This window comes from Alosa pseudoharengus, unplaced genomic scaffold (genome assembly GCF_046254945.1).
Source record: "Alosa pseudoharengus isolate Yale_2024_CS ecotype anadromous, Long Island Sound unplaced genomic scaffold, YU_APseudo_1.1 YU_APseudo_1.1_scf_141, whole genome shotgun sequence".
NCBI lineage: Eukaryota > Metazoa > Chordata > Actinopteri > Clupeiformes > Clupeidae > Alosa > Alosa pseudoharengus.
In genome coordinates this window covers 30,891-49,651 of record NW_027468611.1, presented here as the reverse complement: position 1 = coordinate 49,651, position 18,761 = coordinate 30,891, and the positions used below count along the sequence as shown (strand labels likewise).

Sequence of the window (18,761 nt, the reverse complement as noted above, 5' to 3'; positions counted from 1 at the left end):
ATCCCTGGAGTTGTAATAATAGGCTATCACTATTAGTTTGATAGTGGTGTAGTCATTAACACACATAAAAAAATCAGGTGTTCTGTTTACATATCTAAAGCATACTTAGACTTAGAATTTCGATTTCACAATGTAGTAAAAACATCTAGAGGGTCTAAACATGCTAGCCAGATTATCGGATGAGGGCTTAAATACATTTACAGAGACCCCCAGTCCTCGTAAAAGTAGTAAACAAAGATAGTCCATTCATTCATCACTGTTTTTAGCATGGAATTCCCGGTTGACATGTTTACACTTCAAAAGCATGTTTACACCTCAAATTCCAACTCCAAACTGTTGTAACACCATCTCTATGGTCTTAAGAAGTGAGCTAGGGTGTCTGATCACGTTTTTAAAGTATTTCCAGTGATCGTCAGGTCTTTACAGTGGCGATTGGTAGCTCATTCATTTTCAATGCTTTTAGCTGCTAGCATGCTAATCGTGGTTGATATTCTAACGCATCTAAAGCATATTTGCACTTTACATTTCGAGTCCACACAGTAGCAGTACATTCTCCAAGGCTTCAACACGTAAAACCAATAGTCTGATCGCATTTTAAACGCATTTCAGAGAGATCGAACCTAGCTACTTGAATGTAAACAAGCGGTGCTAGCCTAGCCAATTGGTGGCAGAGAATGTGTCAGTACGGCGCTAACAAGATATTATCACGTAAAATCATGAATATCAGACAAAGTATCCAAAAATACACCGAGTTTCATTCATTGGATAGAACATAATTAGACCAAACTTACCTGAGAGTAAAAAGTCAGTCCGATAAATGTCATCGGTAACGCCGACCACAACAAACGATTCAAAGATGGCTGCCAATATTTTTTAAAAAGCAGCTCAACAGCGCAACAGCGCCAAAATGCGTAGTGGACAAAAGCATATTGCATCCGTAGTGTTAAGAACTACCATAGAGAATGAATGGGAAAAGTTAAGAAAGTTAAGCTTAACCCTCTAACCGCCACAGGCGACTATAGTCGACAAGATGCGGTACTGAATAAAACGGCCGATTTAGTCAAATAGGGTGTCATATTTCGTTCGACTTCCACTCCACTAGATGGCAGACATGTCATACGTCATCCCCGAGTCCGAAAAAGGTCACGCTTTGAACAAAACTTTTGAGCTACAGAGCATTGAATCAGTGCGTGAAATACCGGAGCTAGTGTGCGTGTGAGCCACTTTGTCAGAGCGATATTGTCAACGTCAGCGAGTATTTGCATTAGATTATCGTCTAATGGCATCAAAAAAGTTTACCTGAAATGAAGTGTTGGGTCTTCTATTCGCGGACCCTGATTCTGAAGGGGAATATCTGCCTTTAGAAAATGACGGTGAATTGTTTAGTGAGGCTTCAGATGCGTCCGTGCCTTGCAATGATGCAGCTGGACAAAGTGAGAGTTTACTCCATAGTTTAGCTTACACCAAGCACAAACGTTGAATCGTTTGCCCAATGTCACTGGTGGGAATAATGTTTCACGGGTTAGGAGTGTTCATCGGGAAGTTAGCTGGGTGTTAGTGGTGTGGCGAACGAGGCTGGAGGTAGCATAGTGGAGGTAGCATAATGTCCATAGCGCTAGCTTCTGTCTTCTGAACGTGTGCCTCTCCACACTCGCGGCGACAGTAACGTGGTGGAGCCTTTGTCTAATAATGCCACTGGGTATGTTAGACGAGGTCGAAGTGCTCATAGGACAGTTAGGGGGGAACGTAGTGGCAGTGTGGGGAGTCGCAATGAGAATGACAGTAGGCCTAGTCCGAGCTGCGCAAATTCTCTCCACTCGGCGCGCGCGAGGCAGATCTGGCCATGCTGCTCGCATGGTGGAGGTGGTGACACGCTCTCTCCCTCTCCCTCTCCCACACACACACACACACACATTAGGTCATGCATAGTCTATCACAAGATGATGGGAATGCCGGCCCTGTATGGATAGGGATAGGGAGTCATTATCTCTACAGCAAAAGGCCTGCTACATAAAAAAAAAACGTCAGCCATTTATTAGTAATGATTTACACTGTTGATTTGCTATCTACTTCCCTGATCATTTAGGACATACAGTACACTATGTGTTCCTTTTTGTGTGTTCATGTCCTTGTGATGTGTGTGTCTTTGTCAGCTAAGAAAAAAAACAAAAAAACATAAACAAAAACAAAAAAAAAAAATTACTAACATTGTCTCTTGTCTTGTCTCGTCATATCACTCCTGATCTGTGCCTTGCCGTGGCAAATGAGCTTTTGAACTAAACAGGTCTTGTCTACTTGTGTTTGTGTGTCATCTGAATAATATATATGTGCCCCATACATGGAATCAGAGTGCCTACTGTATGTAGTAAATGGAAAATCTCTACAGCAAAAGGCCAGTCTACCGCTACATGCATTTGGTTTGTTTCTGCCATTTATTAGTAATGATTTACACAGTTTGTTCACTACTTACTATTTACCTGAGCATTCAGTATTGTGCAATATAGCATACAGAAGGTGAGGGACATTTTGGGGGGAAAGAAGTGGTGCATTTTATCATTCAAACATGCGACTTTTCATGAAAATTCTATAATCCAAGATGGCCGCCACCATATGACGTCATAATATGCAAATTAGATATAAACATTTAATCTCTACATAAACTTTGGGTCATCCTTAATATTTCTCTAATTTACAGAAAGTCTCTATCTCTTATCACTTTTAAGATATAGCCTTTTGAAATGAAGATGCCAAAATTGATCGTTTCGGAAAAAAACCTCTGGCGCCTAAAGGGTTAACTATCCACGGCTCCCTCGCGAAAGGTCCCCAGTTCGAAACTGGGTGGAAACAGATTCTTATTTGGAAGGATCTTGCATTTAGCTTAATATTTCTATCTTATGTCTTCAACTAGAGTTTGACTTGTCAAAAGTAATCGAGGTGACCTTTTTTTCAGGATGTTTCCATAGTGTAGTGGTTATCACGTTCGCCTCACACGCGAAAGGTCCCCAGTTCGAAACTGGGTGGAAACAAATTCTTATTTGGAAGGATCTTGCATTGATCTGAATTACTGCATCTCAAAATGTCTTCTACTAGAATTTGACTTGCCAAAAGTCACGGAGGTGACTTCTTCCTTCAGGATGTTTCCATAGTGTAGTGGTTATCACGTTGGCTTTACACGCTAAAGGTCCCCAGTTCGAAACTGGGTGGAAACAGATTCTTATTTGGAGGGATCTTGCAATGATCTGAAGTACTGCATCTCAAAAAGTCTTTTACTAGAATTTGACTTGCCAAATGTCACAGAGGTGACTTCTTCCTTCAAGTTGTTTCCATAGTGTAGTGGTTATCACGTTCGCCTCCCACGTGAAAGGTCCCCAGTTCGAAACTGTGTGGAAACAAATTCTTATTTGGAAGGATCTTGCATTGATCTGAATTACTGCATCTCAAAATGTCTTCTACTAGAATTTGACTTGCCAAAAGTCATGGAGGTGACTTCTTCCTTCAGGATGTTTCCATAGTGTAGTGGTTATCACGTTCGCTTTACACGCGAAAGGTCCCCAGTTCGAAACTGGGTGGAAACAGATTCTTATTTGGAGGGATCTTGCAATGATCTTAAGTACTGCATCTCAAAAAGTCTTCTACTAGAATTTGACTTGCCAAAAGTCATGGAGGTGACTTCTTCCTTCAGGATGTTTCCATAGTGTAGTGGTTATCATGTTCGCTTTACACGCGAAAGGTCCCCAGTTCGAAACTGGGTGGAAACAAATTCTTATTTGGAAGGATCTTGCATTGATCTGAATTACTGCATCTCAAAATGTCTTCTACTAGAATTTGACTTGCCAAAAGTCATGGAGGTGACTTCTTCCTTCAGGATGTTTCCATAGTGTAGTGGTTATCACGTTCGCCTCACACGCGAAAGGTCCCCAGTTCGAAACTGGGCGGAAACAGATTCTTATTTGGAAGGATCTTGCATTTAGCTTAATATTTCTATCTTATGATGTCTTCAACTAGAGTTTGACTTGTCAAAAGTAATCGAAGTGACGTTTTTTTCAGGATGTTTCCATAGTGTATTGGTTATCACGTTCGCCTCACACGCGAAAGGTCCCCAGTTCGAAACTGGGTGGAAACAGATTCTTATTTGGAAGGATCTCGCATTTAGCTTAATATTTCTATCTTATGTCTTCAACTAGAGTTTGACTTGTCAAAAGTAATCGAGGTGACCTTTTTTTCAGGATGTTTCCATAGTGTAGTGGTTATCACGTTCGCCTCACACGCGAAAGGTCCCCAGTTCGAAACTGGGTGGAAACAAATTCTTATTTGGAAGGATCTTGCATTGATCTGAATTACTGCATCTCAAAATGTCTTCTACTAGAATTTGACTTGCCAAAAGTCACGGAGGTGACTTCTTCCTTCAGGATGTTTCCATAGTGTAGTGGTTATCACGTTCGCTTTACACGCGAAAGGTCCCCAGTTCGAAACTGGGTGGAAACAGATTCTTATTTGGAGGGATCTTGCAATGATCTGAAGTACTGCATCTCAAAAAGTCTTTTACTAGAATTTGACTTGCCAAATGTCACAGAGGTGACTTCTTCCTTCAAGTTGTTTCCATAGTGTAGTGGTTTTCACGTTCGCCTCACACGTGAAAGGTCCCCAGTTCGAAACTGTGTGGAAACAAATTCTTATTTGGAAGGATCTTGCATTGATCTGAATTACTGCATCTCAAAATGTCTTCTACTAGAATTTGACTTGCCAAAAGTCATGGAGGTGACTTCTTCCTTCAGGATGTTTCCATAGTGTAGTGGTTATCACATTCGCCTAACACGCGAAAGGTCCCCAGTTCGAAACTGGGTGGAAACAGATTCTTATTTGGAAGGATCTTGCATTTAGCTTAATATTTCTATCTTATGATGTCTTCAACTAGAGTTTGACTTGTCAAAAGTAATCGAGGTGACCTTTTTTTCAGGATGTTTCCATAGTGTAGTGGTTATCACGTTCGCCTCACACGCGAAAGGTCCCCAGTTTGAAACTGGGTGGAAACAGATTCTTATTTGGAAGGATCTTGCATTTAGCTTAATATTTCTATCTTATGTCTTCAACTAGAGTTTGACTTGTCAAAAGTAATCGAGGTGACCTTTTTTTCAGGATGTTTCCATAGTGTAGTGGTTATCACGTTCGCCTCACACGCGAAAGGTCCCCAGTTCGAAACTGGGTGGAAACAAATTCTTATTTGGAAGGATCTTGCATTGATCTGAATTACTGCATCTCAAAATGTCTTCTACTAGAATTTGACTTGCCAAAAGTCACGGAGGTGACTTCTTCCTTCAGGATGTTTCCATAGTGTAGTGGTTATCACGTTCGCCTAACACGCGAAAGGTCCCTAGTTCGAAACTGGGTGGAAACAAATTCTTATTTGGAAGGATCTTGCATTGATCTGAATTACTGCATCTCAAAAAGTCTTCTACTAGAATTTGACTTGCCAAAAGTCATGGAGGTGACTTCTTCCTTCAGGATGTTTCCATAGTGTAGTGGTTATCACGTTCGCTTTACACGCGAAAGGTCCCCAGTTCGAAACTGGGTGGAAACAGATTCTTATTTGGAGGGATCGATCTGAATTACTGCATCTCAAAATGTCTTCTACTAGAATTTGACTTGCCAAAAGTCATGGAGGTGACTTCTTCCTTCAGGATGTTTCCATAGTGTAGTGGTTATCACGTTCGCCTAACACGCGAAAGGTCCCCAGTTCGAAACTGGGTGGAAACAGATTCTTATTTGGAAGGATCTTGCATTTAGCTTAATATTTCTATCTTATGATGTCTTCAACTAGAGTTTGACTTGTCAAAAGTAATCGAGGTGACCTTTTTTTCAGGATGTTTCCATAGTGTAGTGGTTATCACGTTCGCCTCACACGCGAAAGGTCCCCAGTTCGAAAATGGGTGGAAACAAATTCTTATTTGGAAGGATCTTGCATTGATCTGAATTACTGCATCTCAAAATGTCTTCTACTAGAATTTGACTTGCCAAAAGTCACGGAGGTGACTTCTTCCTTCAGGATGTTTCCATATAGGGTTAGGGTTAGGGTTAGGTAAAGGTAAGTATCCGCGGTCCTGGACCGAAGTCCAGGACTCACGTTAGGCACGGTCCTTCCCCCTCTTCATCGGGGCTTCCCCACACCAGCCTAAATAGGCTTTAAAAATTAGGCAAGTAGCCGTAAGATTAGGGTTAGCCTAAATAGGCTTAAAAAATTAGGCAAGTAGCCGTGAGGTTAGGGTTAGGGTAATGGTATGGTATAGGCCTAGTCCAAATAGACGTAATAGCCAATGTCATGCTACTATGTAGCTATGACTATGAACAAATTCCCCGAAATGGGTTAAGTTTAGGCAATAGCCGTAGGAGTAGAAAGTTCCCCAAATTGGGTTAAGGTCAGGCAAAATAGCCATAGAACCATGCCAAAAATAAGGCTATGGTGTTTCCAAAAATTAGGGTTGGCAAGCATGCTCCCTTAGTTGCAACGTTTCGACGTTTATGTGTCTTCATCAGGCTGGGGCATGTTGCTCCTTGGATGGCCAGGGACAGAATGAGGGCGATATATGACGCTCCTCCCTTTTATAGTCGCTACCAGTGTTTGAAATAATTTTCTTTTTTTAGTGTAGTTATCTGGCAGGGTAGTTTTAAGGTTCTAGCTTATGTCAGCTTAGAACCAGGAATAGTGCCTATCTTTTAGATGTGGCATCTAGCCCTTAGCAAAAGGTTGCCTATTCTAGGACTCAGCAATTAGCCAATGGTCCGAATAGAGGCGAGGCGGGATGAATGTCCCTATTAAACTACCTTTCCTCTTTTTGTAGAACTTATATTAGTCCTTAATTTAGCTTTTAGTCCCAACACCAGATACATACTTTTTTTTAATCTTTTATACTTTTTTTTGTCTTTAGTTATTTTTTGTAGGTTAGCTTATGTTAGCTTAGGATGTTATATGGCCTTTTTAGCCCTTAGTTTAGCTTTAATTAGCTTGGCTTAGGTTTTTAAACTGGCAGGTAAGTATATGGTATTTCTTGATTTTTGTGTGGTCCCATGTAACCTTCTTTTTCCCCCCCCAGGTGTGGAGAAGACACCCGAATCCAAGAGGGAGGCACAGGCTGGTTAGGTAAAGGTAAGTATCCGCGGTCCTGGACCGAAGTCCAGGACTCACGTTAGGCACGGTCCTTCCCCCTCTTCATCGGGGCTTCCCCACACCAGCCTAAATAGGCTTTAAAAATTAGGCAAGTAGCCGTAAGATTAGGGTTAGCCTAAATAGGCTTAAAAAATTAGGCAAGTAGCCGTGAGGTTAGGGTTAGGGTAATGGTATGGTATAGGCCTAGTCCAAATAGACGTAATAGCCAATGTCATGCTACTATGTAGCTATGACTATGAACAAATTCCCCGAAATGGGTTAAGTTTAGGCAATAGCCGTAGGAGTAGAAAGTTCCCCAAATTGGGTTAAGGTCAGGCAAAATAGCCATAGAACCATGCCAAAAATAAGGCTATGGTGTTTCCAAAAATTAGGGTTGGCAAGCATGCTCCCTTAGTTGCAACGTTTCGACGTTTATGTGTCTTCATCAGGCTGGGGCATGTTGCTCCTTGGATGGCCAGGGACAGAATGAGGGCGATATATGACGCTCCTCCCTTTTATAGTCGCTACCAGTGTTTGAAATAATTTTCTTTTTTTAGTGTAGTTATCTGGCAGGGTAGTTTTAAGGTTCTAGCTTATGTCAGCTTAGAACCAGGAATAGTGCCTATCTTTTAGATGTGGCATCTAGCCCTTAGCAAAAGGTTGCCTATTCTAGGACTCAGCAATTAGCCAATGGTCCGAATAGAGGCGAGGCGGGATGAATGTCCCTATTAAGGTTAGGGTTAGGGTTAGGGTTAGGTTAAGGTAAGTATCCGCGGTCTGGACCAAAGTCCAGACTCACGTTAGGCACGGTCCTTCCCACTCTTCATCAGGGCTTCCCCACACTTAGCCAGAATAGGCCTTAGAAAATTTAGGCGAAATGCCATAGGGTTATGGTTAGGGTTTAGGTATGGTTAGGCTAGTCAAAATAGACATAATAGCCCCATTGTCATGCCACAAAGTGGCTATGACGGTGAAAAATTCCCCAGATAGGGTTAAGATTAGGCACATAGCCGTAGAAAAAATTCCCAAATAGGGTTAAAGTCAGGCAAATAGCCTTAAGGTTCAAAAAATTAGGGTTAGCATACAAGCTCCCTTGTTGCAACGTTTCGATTTGTATTAATCTTCATCAGGCAGGGAGATGTTGCTCCTAGGATGGTCAGGGACGAAATGAGGGCGTTGTGTGACGCTCCTGCTTTTATAGGCTTGCTGCCAGTGTAGTAGTTAGCTATTTTCAGCTTAATCAATTGGCTTTTTTAACCTTAGTATTGCCCTTAGTATAGCTTAGTTGCTTTGATAATTTGGCTTTTTTGCCCTTAGTGTAGCTTAATTGCTTTAGTTATTTGGCTTTTGTGCCCCCTCTAGTTAGCTTTAATTAGCTTAGGTTTGTTAGGTATTATTAGCCCTTAGTTTAGCCGAGTTTAGCTTTTCTTTCCACTGACAGGTAAGTGTTGTAGTCCTATTGATTTTTTGTTGTTGTTGTTGGTCCCATTTAACCACCTTTTCACCCCCCAGGTGTGGAGAAGACACCTGAATCCAAATGGGAGGCACAGGCAGGTTAGGTTAAGGTAAGTATCCGCGGTCTGGACCAAAGTCCAGACTCACGTTAGGCACGGTCCTTCCCACTCTTCATCAGGGCTTCCCCACACTTAGCCAGAATAGGCCTTAGAAAATTTAGGCGAAATGCCATAGGGTTATGGTTAGGGTTTAGGTATGGTTAGGCTAGTCAAAATAGACATAATAGCCCCATTGTCATGCCACAAAGTGGCTATGACGGTGAAAAATTCCCCAGATAGGGTTAAGATTAGGCACATAGCCGTAGAAAAAATTCCCAAATAGGGTTAAAGTCAGGCAAATAGCCTTAAGGTTCAAAAAATTAGGGTTAGCATACAAGCTCCCTTGTTGCAACGTTTCGATTTGTATTAATCTTCATCAGGCAGGGAGATGTTGCTCCTAGGATGGTCAGGGACGAAATGAGGGCGTTGTGTGACGCTCCTGCTTTTATAGGCTTGCTGCCAGTGTAGTAGTTAGCTATTTTCAGCTTAATCAATTGGCTTTTTTAACCTTAGTATTGCCCTTAGTATAGCTTAGTTGCTTTGATAATTTGGCTTTTTTGCCCTTAGTGTAGCTTAATTGCTTTAGTTATTTGGCTTTTGTGCCCCCTCTAGTTAGCTTTAATTAGCTTAGGTTTGTTAGGTATTATTAGCCCTTAGTTTAGCCGAGTTTAGCTTTTCTTTCCACTGACAGGTAAGTGTTGTAGTCCTATTGATTTTTTGTTGTTGTTGTTGGTCCCATTTAACCACCTTTTCACCCCCCAGGTGTGGAGAAGACACCTGAATCCAAATGGGAGGCACAGGCAGGTTAGGTTAAGGTAAGTATCCGCGGTCTGGACCAAAGTCCAGACTCACGTTAGGCACGGTCCTTCCCACTCTTCATCAGGGCTTCCCCACACTTAGCCAGAATAGGCCTTAGAAAATTTAGGCGAAATGCCATAGGGTTATGGTTAGGGTTTAGGTATGGTTAGGCTAGTCAAAATAGACATAATAGCCCCATTGTCATGCCACAAAGTGGCTATGACGGTGAAAAATTCCCCAGATAGGGTTAAGATTAGGCACATAGCCGTAGAAAAAATTCCCAAATAGGGTTAAAGTCAGGCAAATAGCCTTAAGGTTCAAAAAATTAGGGTTAGCATACAAGCTCCCTTGTTGCAACGTTTCGATTTGTATTAATCTTCATCAGGCAGGGAGATGTTGCTCCTAGGATGGTCAGGGACGAAATGAGGGCGTTGTGTGACGCTCCTGCTTTTATAGGCTTGCTGCCAGTGTAGTAGTTAGCTATTTTCAGCTTAATCAATTGGCTTTTTTAACCTTAGTATTGCCCTTAGTATAGCTTAGTTGCTTTGATAATTTGGCTTTTTTGCCCTTAGTGTAGCTTAATTGCTTTAGTTATTTGGCTTTTGTGCCCCCTCTAGTTAGCTTTAATTAGCTTAGGTTTGTTAGGTATTATTAGCCCTTAGTTTAGCCGAGTTTAGCTTTTCTTTCCACTGACAGGTAAGTGTTGTAGTCCTATTGATTTTTTGTTGTTGTTGTTGGTCCCATTTAACCACCTTTTCACCCCCCAGGTGTGGAGAAGACACCTGAATCCAAATGGGAGGCACAGGCAGGTTAGGTTAAGGTAAGTATCCGCGGTCTGGACCAAAGTCCAGACTCACGTTAGGCACGGTCCTTCCCACTCTTCATCAGGGCTTCCCCACACTTAGCCAGAATAGGCCTTAGAAAATTTAGGCGAAATGCCATAGGGTTATGGTTAGGGTTTAGGTATGGTTAGGCTAGTCAAAATAGACATAATAGCCCCATTGTCATGCCACAAAGTGGCTATGACGGTGAAAAATTCCCCAGATAGGGTTAAGATTAGGCACATAGCCGTAGAAAAAATTCCCAAATAGGGTTAAAGTCAGGCAAATAGCCTTAAGGTTCAAAAAATTAGGGTTAGCATACAAGCTCCCTTGTTGCAACGTTTCGATTTGTATTAATCTTCATCAGGCAGGGAGATGTTGCTCCTAGGATGGTCAGGGACGAAATGAGGGCGTTGTGTGACGCTCCTGCTTTTATAGGCTTGCTGCCAGTGTAGTAGTTAGCTATTTTCAGCTTAATCAATTGGCTTTTTTAACCTTAGTATTGCCCTTAGTATAGCTTAGTTGCTTTGATAATTTGGCTTTTTTGCCCTTAGTGTAGCTTAATTGCTTTAGTTATTTGGCTTTTGTGCCCCCTCTAGTTAGCTTTAATTAGCTTAGGTTTGTTAGGTATTATTAGCCCTTAGTTTAGCCGAGTTTAGCTTTTCTTTCCACTGACAGGTAAGTGTTGTAGTCCTATTGATTTTTTGTTGTTGTTGTTGGTCCCATTTAACCACCTTTTCACCCCCCAGGTGTGGAGAAGACACCTGAATCCAAATGGGAGGCACAGGCAGGTTAGGTTAAGGTAAGTATCCGCGGTCTGGACCAAAGTCCAGACTCACGTTAGGCACGGTCCTTCCCACTCTTCATCAGGGCTTCCCCACACTTAGCCAGAATAGGCCTTAGAAAATTTAGGCGAAATGCCATAGGGTTATGGTTAGGGTTTAGGTATGGTTAGGCTAGTCAAAATAGACATAATAGCCCCATTGTCATGCCACAAAGTGGCTATGACGGTGAAAAATTCCCCAGATAGGGTTAAGATTAGGCACATAGCCGTAGAAAAAATTCCCAAATAGGGTTAAAGTCAGGCAAATAGCCTTAAGGTTCAAAAAATTAGGGTTAGCATACAAGCTCCCTTGTTGCAACGTTTCGATTTGTATTAATCTTCATCAGGCAGGGAGATGTTGCTCCTAGGATGGTCAGGGACGAAATGAGGGCGTTGTGTGACGCTCCTGCTTTTATAGGCTTGCTGCCAGTGTAGTAGTTAGCTATTTTCAGCTTAATCAATTGGCTTTTTTAACCTTAGTATTGCCCTTAGTATAGCTTAGTTGCTTTGATAATTTGGCTTTTTTGCCCTTAGTGTAGCTTAATTGCTTTAGTTATTTGGCTTTTGTGCCCCCTCTAGTTAGCTTTAATTAGCTTAGGTTTGTTAGGTATTATTAGCCCTTAGTTTAGCCGAGTTTAGCTTTTCTTTCCACTGACAGGTAAGTGTTGTAGTCCTATTGATTTTTTGTTGTTGTTGTTGGTCCCATTTAACCACCTTTTCACCCCCCAGGTGTGGAGAAGACACCTGAATCCAAATGGGAGGCACAGGCAGGTTAGGTTAAGGTAAGTATCCGCGGTCTGGACCAAAGTCCAGACTCACGTTAGGCACGGTCCTTCCCACTCTTCATCAGGGCTTCCCCACACTTAGCCAGAATAGGCCTTAGAAAATTTAGGCGAAATGCCATAGGGTTATGGTTAGGGTTTAGGTATGGTTAGGCTAGTCAAAATAGACATAATAGCCCCATTGTCATGCCACAAAGTGGCTATGACGGTGAAAAATTCCCCAGATAGGGTTAAGATTAGGCACATAGCCGTAGAAAAAATTCCCAAATAGGGTTAAAGTCAGGCAAATAGCCTTAAGGTTCAAAAAATTAGGGTTAGCATACAAGCTCCCTTGTTGCAACGTTTCGATTTGTATTAATCTTCATCAGGCAGGGAGATGTTGCTCCTAGGATGGTCAGGGACGAAATGAGGGCGTTGTGTGACGCTCCTGCTTTTATAGGCTTGCTGCCAGTGTAGTAGTTAGCTATTTTCAGCTTAATCAATTGGCTTTTTTAACCTTAGTATTGCCCTTAGTATAGCTTAGTTGCTTTGATAATTTGGCTTTTTTGCCCTTAGTGTAGCTTAATTGCTTTAGTTATTTGGCTTTTGTGCCCCCTCTAGTTAGCTTTAATTAGCTTAGGTTTGTTAGGTATTATTAGCCCTTAGTTTAGCCGAGTTTAGCTTTTCTTTCCACTGACAGGTAAGTGTTGTAGTCCTATTGATTTTTTGTTGTTGTTGTTGGTCCCATTTAACCACCTTTTCACCCCCCAGGTGTGGAGAAGACACCTGAATCCAAATGGGAGGCACAGGCAGGTTAGGTTAAGGTAAGTATCCGCGGTCTGGACCAAAGTCCAGACTCACGTTAGGCACGGTCCTTCCCACTCTTCATCAGGGCTTCCCCACACTTAGCCAGAATAGGCCTTAGAAAATTTAGGCGAAATGCCATAGGGTTATGGTTAGGGTTTAGGTATGGTTAGGCTAGTCAAAATAGACATAATAGCCCCATTGTCATGCCACAAAGTGGCTATGACGGTGAAAAATTCCCCAGATAGGGTTAAGATTAGGCACATAGCCGTAGAAAAAATTCCCAAATAGGGTTAAAGTCAGGCAAATAGCCTTAAGGTTCAAAAAATTAGGGTTAGCATACAAGCTCCCTTGTTGCAACGTTTCGATTTGTATTAATCTTCATCAGGCAGGGAGATGTTGCTCCTAGGATGGTCAGGGACGAAATGAGGGCGTTGTGTGACGCTCCTGCTTTTATAGGCTTGCTGCCAGTGTAGTAGTTAGCTATTTTCAGCTTAATCAATTGGCTTTTTTAACCTTAGTATTGCCCTTAGTATAGCTTAGTTGCTTTGATAATTTGGCTTTTTTGCCCTTAGTGTAGCTTAATTGCTTTAGTTATTTGGCTTTTGTGCCCCCTCTAGTTAGCTTTAATTAGCTTAGGTTTGTTAGGTATTATTAGCCCTTAGTTTAGCCGAGTTTAGCTTTTCTTTCCACTGACAGGTAAGTGTTGTAGTCCTATTGATTTTTTGTTGTTGTTGTTGGTCCCATTTAACCACCTTTTCACCCCCCAGGTGTGGAGAAGACACCTGAATCCAAATGGGAGGCACAGGCAGGTTAGGTTAAGGTAAGTATCCGCGGTCTGGACCAAAGTCCAGACTCACGTTAGGCACGGTCCTTCCCACTCTTCATCAGGGCTTCCCCACACTTAGCCAGAATAGGCCTTAGAAAATTTAGGCGAAATGCCATAGGGTTATGGTTAGGGTTTAGGTATGGTTAGGCTAGTCAAAATAGACATAATAGCCCCATTGTCATGCCACAAAGTGGCTATGACGGTGAAAAATTCCCCAGATAGGGTTAAGATTAGGCACATAGCCGTAGAAAAAATTCCCAAATAGGGTTAAAGTCAGGCAAATAGCCTTAAGGTTCAAAAAATTAGGGTTAGCATACAAGCTCCCTTGTTGCAACGTTTCGATTTGTATTAATCTTCATCAGGCAGGGAGATGTTGCTCCTAGGATGGTCAGGGACGAAATGAGGGCGTTGTGTGACGCTCCTGCTTTTATAGGCTTGCTGCCAGTGTAGTAGTTAGCTATTTTCAGCTTAATCAATTGGCTTTTTTAACCTTAGTATTGCCCTTAGTATAGCTTAGTTGCTTTGATAATTTGGCTTTTTTGCCCTTAGTGTAGCTTAATTGCTTTAGTTATTTGGCTTTTGTGCCCCCTCTAGTTAGCTTTAATTAGCTTAGGTTTGTTAGGTATTATTAGCCCTTAGTTTAGCCGAGTTTAGCTTTTCCTAGGGTTAGGGTTAGGGTTAGGGTTAGGGTTAGGGTTAGGGTTAGGAAATTAGAATTAAAATTTTCTTTGGTGAGTGGTTGTTTGGACCATTATGCACTGGCCAGTTGTCCCCGCCCCACTAATCCCATCTAAAAGTCAAATAAAATAAAGTAAAATAAAATAAAATAAATAAGTTAAAAGGATAAAGAGAGGAGCTGTAAAAAAAGACACAGAGTGGTTTAAAATTTCAATTTAATTTTTCATTAAAACCTGTTGGGTGTAATGTTTGAAGTTTTAAAATCCACAATCTCTCTGCTCTTTTCCTCTGTAAAACAGTCCAGCCTGGGTTCCCTTCAAGGCCACAGACCCTCAAATGTGTGATGTCGTGCGTTTGGAAGTGTGTGACGAGGTAAGTGTTGAGTGTATTTTTGTGTATGTTGTGCAGATGCTGTTTGAGGCGTGTGCGTAGTGTATGTCCAGTTTCCCCGATGTACAACATGTGACAAAAAGTACAGGTGATGGCATAAACTAAATTAGGAGTGTCTAAATTTAAAGGGTTAATGGGTGCAGAGCAGTGACTGTGAATATTAGTGATGAATAAGTGAGGGGTGAAGTGTAGGTTTTCTTTAGGGGGTGGGGGTTGTAGGTGGCGGGTGAAGGTGGTGCGTATGAGGAGGTCCTTGAGGTTTTTATTTCGTCTATATGCAGAGATGAGTGTGTGGTGTTGGAAGGTGGGGTCTGTTGTTTGGAATTCAGTATAATGTTGTTTCAGTGTGTGGTGTAGGTGTTGTATGCCGTGTGAATAGGTGCCAATAAGGGGCAGGAGATGGGGTGGGTCAGGGTTGGGGTTAGGAAGAGGGTTGGGGTTAGGAAAAGGGTTGGGGTTAGGGTTAGGAAGAGGGTTGGGGTTAGGGTTAGGAAAAGGGTTAGGGTTAAGGTTAGGAAAAGGGTTTGGGTTAAGGTTAGGAAAAGGGTTGGGATGAGGATCTGGGTCTGGGTCGGGGTCCGGGTTGGGGTTAGGAGGAAGGTCTGGTGTGGGAGTGGGTGATGGGCAAGTGTTTGGGGTGTATGAGTGAGTGGGAGCAAGGCCGGCCAGAGTCAAGTGCTTGATGTGGCGGAGGAAACGTTTAGAATAGTGCCTCTTACGGAGGGCTTGAAAGAGTTGTTGTATGGCATGGTGAAGGTCTGTGGGAAAGGAGCAGATGCGGTGAAAGCGGATTATTTGTGATTTAACTATGGATCTAAACGTGTGTTTGGGGTGATTACTGTGCTTGTGTAAAAGTGAATGAGTGTCTGTGGGTTTAAAATAAACTTTAGATCTAAAAGTTTTGTGTGTGGGTGAAACGGGGGTGAAAAAGATGGTGGTGTCTAGAAAATTAATCTGGTGGGGGTCAATAGTGGCCTTGAGTGAGATGGATGGGTGATGTGAGTTTAAGGTGTCTAAAAAAGTGTTGAAATCCTGTAGGGGGTGTGGCCAAGCTCCAATGATGTCATCCAGAAAACGAAAATAAAAAGTGGGTTGAAGGGGGCACTTGGCTAAGGCGGCCTGCTCCCACTCACTCATGTAAATGTTGGCGTAGGAAGGTGCAAAGCGTTGACCCATGGCAGTCCCATGTACTTGTAGGTAAAGTTTATTGTCAAAGTTAAAATCATTGTGAGTGAGACAGATTTCTAAAAGTTGCAGGAGGATGGTGTCCGGTCTGTGAGGGTCTGGGTACTTTTGAAAAGTGTTTTGAACTGCTTGTAATCCGGCGGGGGTGTTGATATTGGTGTAAAGGCTATCTACGTCTAAGGTGAAGAGGTAAGTGTGGTGTGGGACTGCCATGGGTCGAAGCCTGGTGAGGAAGTGGTATGTATCCTTGAGGTAGGAGGGGTGTCTGTTGGAAAGGGGGTTAAGATAGGAGTCAATATAGATGGATATGTTGTATGTGGTGCTGTTGCAGTCTGACACTATGGGACGACCAGGAGGAACCTGAGAGGGAACTGTCCAGGTGTGTGGGGGTTTGTGAATTTTGGGGAGGAGATAGAATTGACGTGGTCGGGGGTGATCTGGTCCTTGTAAAAATATGCTTTGTTTATGGTTAATAAAGTGTTGTTGGTAGAGTGAGGTGACTAACCGGCGGATTTCTGACTGTGCTGCGGGTTGGGTGGACTGTGCAATGGGTGAATAGAACTGGGTGTTGTTAAGCTGTCTGTGTGCTTCAGTGAGGTAGTGATGGGTGTCCATGATTACAATTTTGGAACCCTTATCTGCCGGTTTGATGACTATGAATTTATTGTTGGTGAGTTGTGAAATGGCCTGTTTTTCTGCTAGTGTGAGGTTACTGGTGGTGGGGGGAGGGAGGTGCCTGAGAAAGGAATTGAGTGCCTGCCTGTCCCTGTGAATGTGTTTAACTAATTTCTTATCTAATTGTGAAGTGTGGGGTTCCCAAGTGGAGGGAAGAGTGAAAGGGGTGGGCGTGTAGGTGTCGTCTGAGGGAAAGTGCTGGAGAATTTTGAGGCGGCGGTGATAAAGGTGTAGGTCCCTCTGGAGTTCCTCCCGGTCAATCCGAGTGGTGTGTGGAATGAATGTAAGCCCCCTTTCCAACAGAGAGCGTTGTGGGGAAGTGGGTTGGAAAAGGGTGGAGAGGTTCATGATTAAATCATGAGGGAGGGTGGGAGTGGGTTGAGGGGGTGAATGTGCAGGAGGGGGGGTGGGGGTGGGAGTAGGGGGGGCCAGGGTTATGGGTGGAGTTATTGAAAATGTAAGTATTGGCACCAGTGTGTAAAGATAGTCTGAGCTGTATGGGGTGTCCAGTGTATGTTATCTTGGGTGGTGTGAAAGGTGTCTGGGGGGATAGTGGGGATGTGGGGGAAGTGGGAAGTTATAAAGTTGTTAATGTGAGTGAGGTTGTCCTTCTGTTGGGTAGTGAGGCGGGGTGAGAAATTTATAAGTGGAATGTGTATGATTGCATCGGGGAAAACTGTAGAAGCATGTTTGTAGAGGATGAGGAATTGTCTGATGCTGGTGTTTTTGGGGTCGTGGTCCTTGTTGTTGAGGCCCACTGACAAGACCACCGACTTCACTTGGGGAAGGGGGGTGGTTTTTTGTAAGAGTTTGGCAAAATGGTAGATGGTGGCTCCGGGGTAACTGTCAATTTGTACATCGGGATGGGTGAAGGGGGGAATCCTATTGAGATTTGAATCTCCTATGAAAACTAGGGGTTTGTGTATTGTAATGGACCATTCTTCCAGTTTATTTCTAAGGGCACGGTGGTAAGTGGGGTGGAAGAGATGTGTAGTGGGTGGTGTGGGTTGTAGGAGGAGGTTGCAAATGGTGTGTGGTGAGGTGGAGGTGTGGGGTGTGGAAGGGATAGGAGGATTGGGTGTCTCCGGCGGTCCCACAGCTGGTGATGGAGAGGGCTCAGCTGCGGTTGTGACAAATCGTTTGACTTGATGAGTCCGCCCTTTCGTCATCGCCCTCTCCAGCTGTGGAGGCGCCGGAGTCTCCCTCTCCTCCTCTGGTGGGTGCTGTGGGGATAAGGGAGTTATGTTATCGAGGGTATGCACTACTAAATGGTTGGGGGGTTGTGTAGGTGTTGGCCTGGGTGAGTGTGTGGTGGTGGGGGTAGTGTTTGCTTCAGGTTGGCTGTGTGCTGTGTGGTGAAACTGTGTTGTGACTCTAAATTTGGGACGCTGGGGTAGTGGTTCTGCTGTATGTGCTTGTGATGTTATGTAGGGGGAAAGGTGTGTGGTTGTGTTGGTAGGAGTGCGGGGAGGTGTAGAGTGTGGTGTAGTGTGTGTGTCAGCTGTCCGTGTTGTATGTGTGTGAGTCTGAAGGTTGGTGGATCCTGGTGTTGTGTTGTGATTGTGTATGGTTGGAAGGGTGGAAGTGGGAGGGGAAGTGGAAGTAGGGTAGGAAAGTGTTTGAGCTAATGTGTCTGTGTTTGTGTGTGATGGTGAGGTTGTGGATGAAAGTGGTGGAAAATCTGAGAGGCATGTTAAGTTAGGTGGGGGGGTATGGGAAAGAGGGGGTATGGGCAAAGGGGCCGGGGTAGGGGGGTTGAGGGCCAGGTGAACTGTGGGAAGAGTGGAGTCGGTGAATCTTTTCTGGTACCTCTTCCTGGCCCAGCCACACGCTATTTGAAAGGCTGTATTGTTAAAAGGTGGTAAAAGTGTAGTGAAGTTTAAAATCTGTGAAGTGTAGTGGTTGTGTAAAATCTGCATGCTCTGCTCCATCCACTGTGTGGTGTTGTTTTTGAGTAGTTCTAGTGTCTGGGGTGTGGGGGCGGCTGGTTTGATGAATTCCGTGAGTTTAGTGACCTGTCTGTGCATGCCTGTGGGGAAAGTGTGTGTGTCCAGAGCTGTGTGTGTGATCTGTTTGTGATGTGTGACTTGAATTAGTTTAAAATAGTGTTTGGCTTGTTGGCGTGTGAGGGGATCTGGTTCGTGTCTGAGAGTGTTTGTGTACATGTCTGGTGGTGGAGTAGGGTGTGTGTGTGAAGAAGAGGGGGGTCTAGTGGAGGCTAGGGTGGATGCATATGTGCGTGTATGTGTGGGCCTAGGGGGTCTATGTGTGTGAATGTATCTGGTGTTGGGTGGGGGCATAGG

General features: G+C 43.4%; 17 non-coding genes across 17 annotated transcripts; all 17 read left to right on the top strand.

Moving 5' to 3' along the window:
• The first annotated feature begins 2,953 nt into the window (after positions 1-2,953).
• On the top strand, positions 2,954-3,026 carry trnav-cac (transfer RNA valine (anticodon CAC)). Its single transcript has one exon. It is a non-coding gene; the product is annotated as a tRNA-Val (tRNA).
• A 110-nt stretch (positions 3,027-3,136) lies between these two features.
• On the top strand, positions 3,137-3,209 carry trnav-uac (transfer RNA valine (anticodon UAC)). Its single transcript has one exon. It is a non-coding gene; the product is annotated as a tRNA-Val (tRNA).
• Positions 3,210-3,319: 110 nt separating this feature from the next.
• Positions 3,320-3,392, top strand: trnag-ccc (transfer RNA glycine (anticodon CCC)). The gene has a single exon. It is a non-coding gene; the product is annotated as a tRNA-Gly (tRNA).
• A 110-nt stretch (positions 3,393-3,502) lies between these two features.
• On the top strand, positions 3,503-3,575 carry trnav-uac (transfer RNA valine (anticodon UAC)). Its single transcript has one exon. It is a non-coding gene; the product is annotated as a tRNA-Val (tRNA).
• A 110-nt stretch (positions 3,576-3,685) lies between these two features.
• trnav-uac (transfer RNA valine (anticodon UAC)) lies at positions 3,686-3,758 on the top strand. Its single transcript has one exon. It is a non-coding gene; the product is annotated as a tRNA-Val (tRNA).
• Positions 3,759-3,868: 110 nt separating this feature from the next.
• On the top strand, positions 3,869-3,941 carry trnav-cac (transfer RNA valine (anticodon CAC)). The gene has a single exon. It is a non-coding gene; the product is annotated as a tRNA-Val (tRNA).
• A 109-nt stretch (positions 3,942-4,050) lies between these two features.
• On the top strand, positions 4,051-4,123 carry trnav-cac (transfer RNA valine (anticodon CAC)). Its single transcript has one exon. It is a non-coding gene; the product is annotated as a tRNA-Val (tRNA).
• Positions 4,124-4,229: 106 nt separating this feature from the next.
• On the top strand, positions 4,230-4,302 carry trnav-cac (transfer RNA valine (anticodon CAC)). Its single transcript has one exon. It is a non-coding gene; the product is annotated as a tRNA-Val (tRNA).
• Positions 4,303-4,412: 110 nt separating this feature from the next.
• Positions 4,413-4,485, top strand: trnav-uac (transfer RNA valine (anticodon UAC)). Its single transcript has one exon. It is a non-coding gene; the product is annotated as a tRNA-Val (tRNA).
• A 110-nt stretch (positions 4,486-4,595) lies between these two features.
• On the top strand, positions 4,596-4,668 carry trnav-cac (transfer RNA valine (anticodon CAC)). The gene has a single exon. It is a non-coding gene; the product is annotated as a tRNA-Val (tRNA).
• A 110-nt stretch (positions 4,669-4,778) lies between these two features.
• Positions 4,779-4,851, top strand: trnav-aac (transfer RNA valine (anticodon AAC)). Its single transcript has one exon. It is a non-coding gene; the product is annotated as a tRNA-Val (tRNA).
• Positions 4,852-4,960: 109 nt separating this feature from the next.
• trnav-cac (transfer RNA valine (anticodon CAC)) lies at positions 4,961-5,033 on the top strand. The gene has a single exon. It is a non-coding gene; the product is annotated as a tRNA-Val (tRNA).
• Positions 5,034-5,139: 106 nt separating this feature from the next.
• trnav-cac (transfer RNA valine (anticodon CAC)) lies at positions 5,140-5,212 on the top strand. The gene has a single exon. It is a non-coding gene; the product is annotated as a tRNA-Val (tRNA).
• A 110-nt stretch (positions 5,213-5,322) lies between these two features.
• On the top strand, positions 5,323-5,395 carry trnav-aac (transfer RNA valine (anticodon AAC)). The gene has a single exon. It is a non-coding gene; the product is annotated as a tRNA-Val (tRNA).
• A 110-nt stretch (positions 5,396-5,505) lies between these two features.
• Positions 5,506-5,578, top strand: trnav-uac (transfer RNA valine (anticodon UAC)). The gene has a single exon. It is a non-coding gene; the product is annotated as a tRNA-Val (tRNA).
• A 103-nt stretch (positions 5,579-5,681) lies between these two features.
• On the top strand, positions 5,682-5,754 carry trnav-aac (transfer RNA valine (anticodon AAC)). Its single transcript has one exon. It is a non-coding gene; the product is annotated as a tRNA-Val (tRNA).
• Positions 5,755-5,863: 109 nt separating this feature from the next.
• trnav-cac (transfer RNA valine (anticodon CAC)) lies at positions 5,864-5,936 on the top strand. The gene has a single exon. It is a non-coding gene; the product is annotated as a tRNA-Val (tRNA).
• The last annotated feature ends 12,825 nt before the right edge of the window (positions 5,937-18,761 follow it).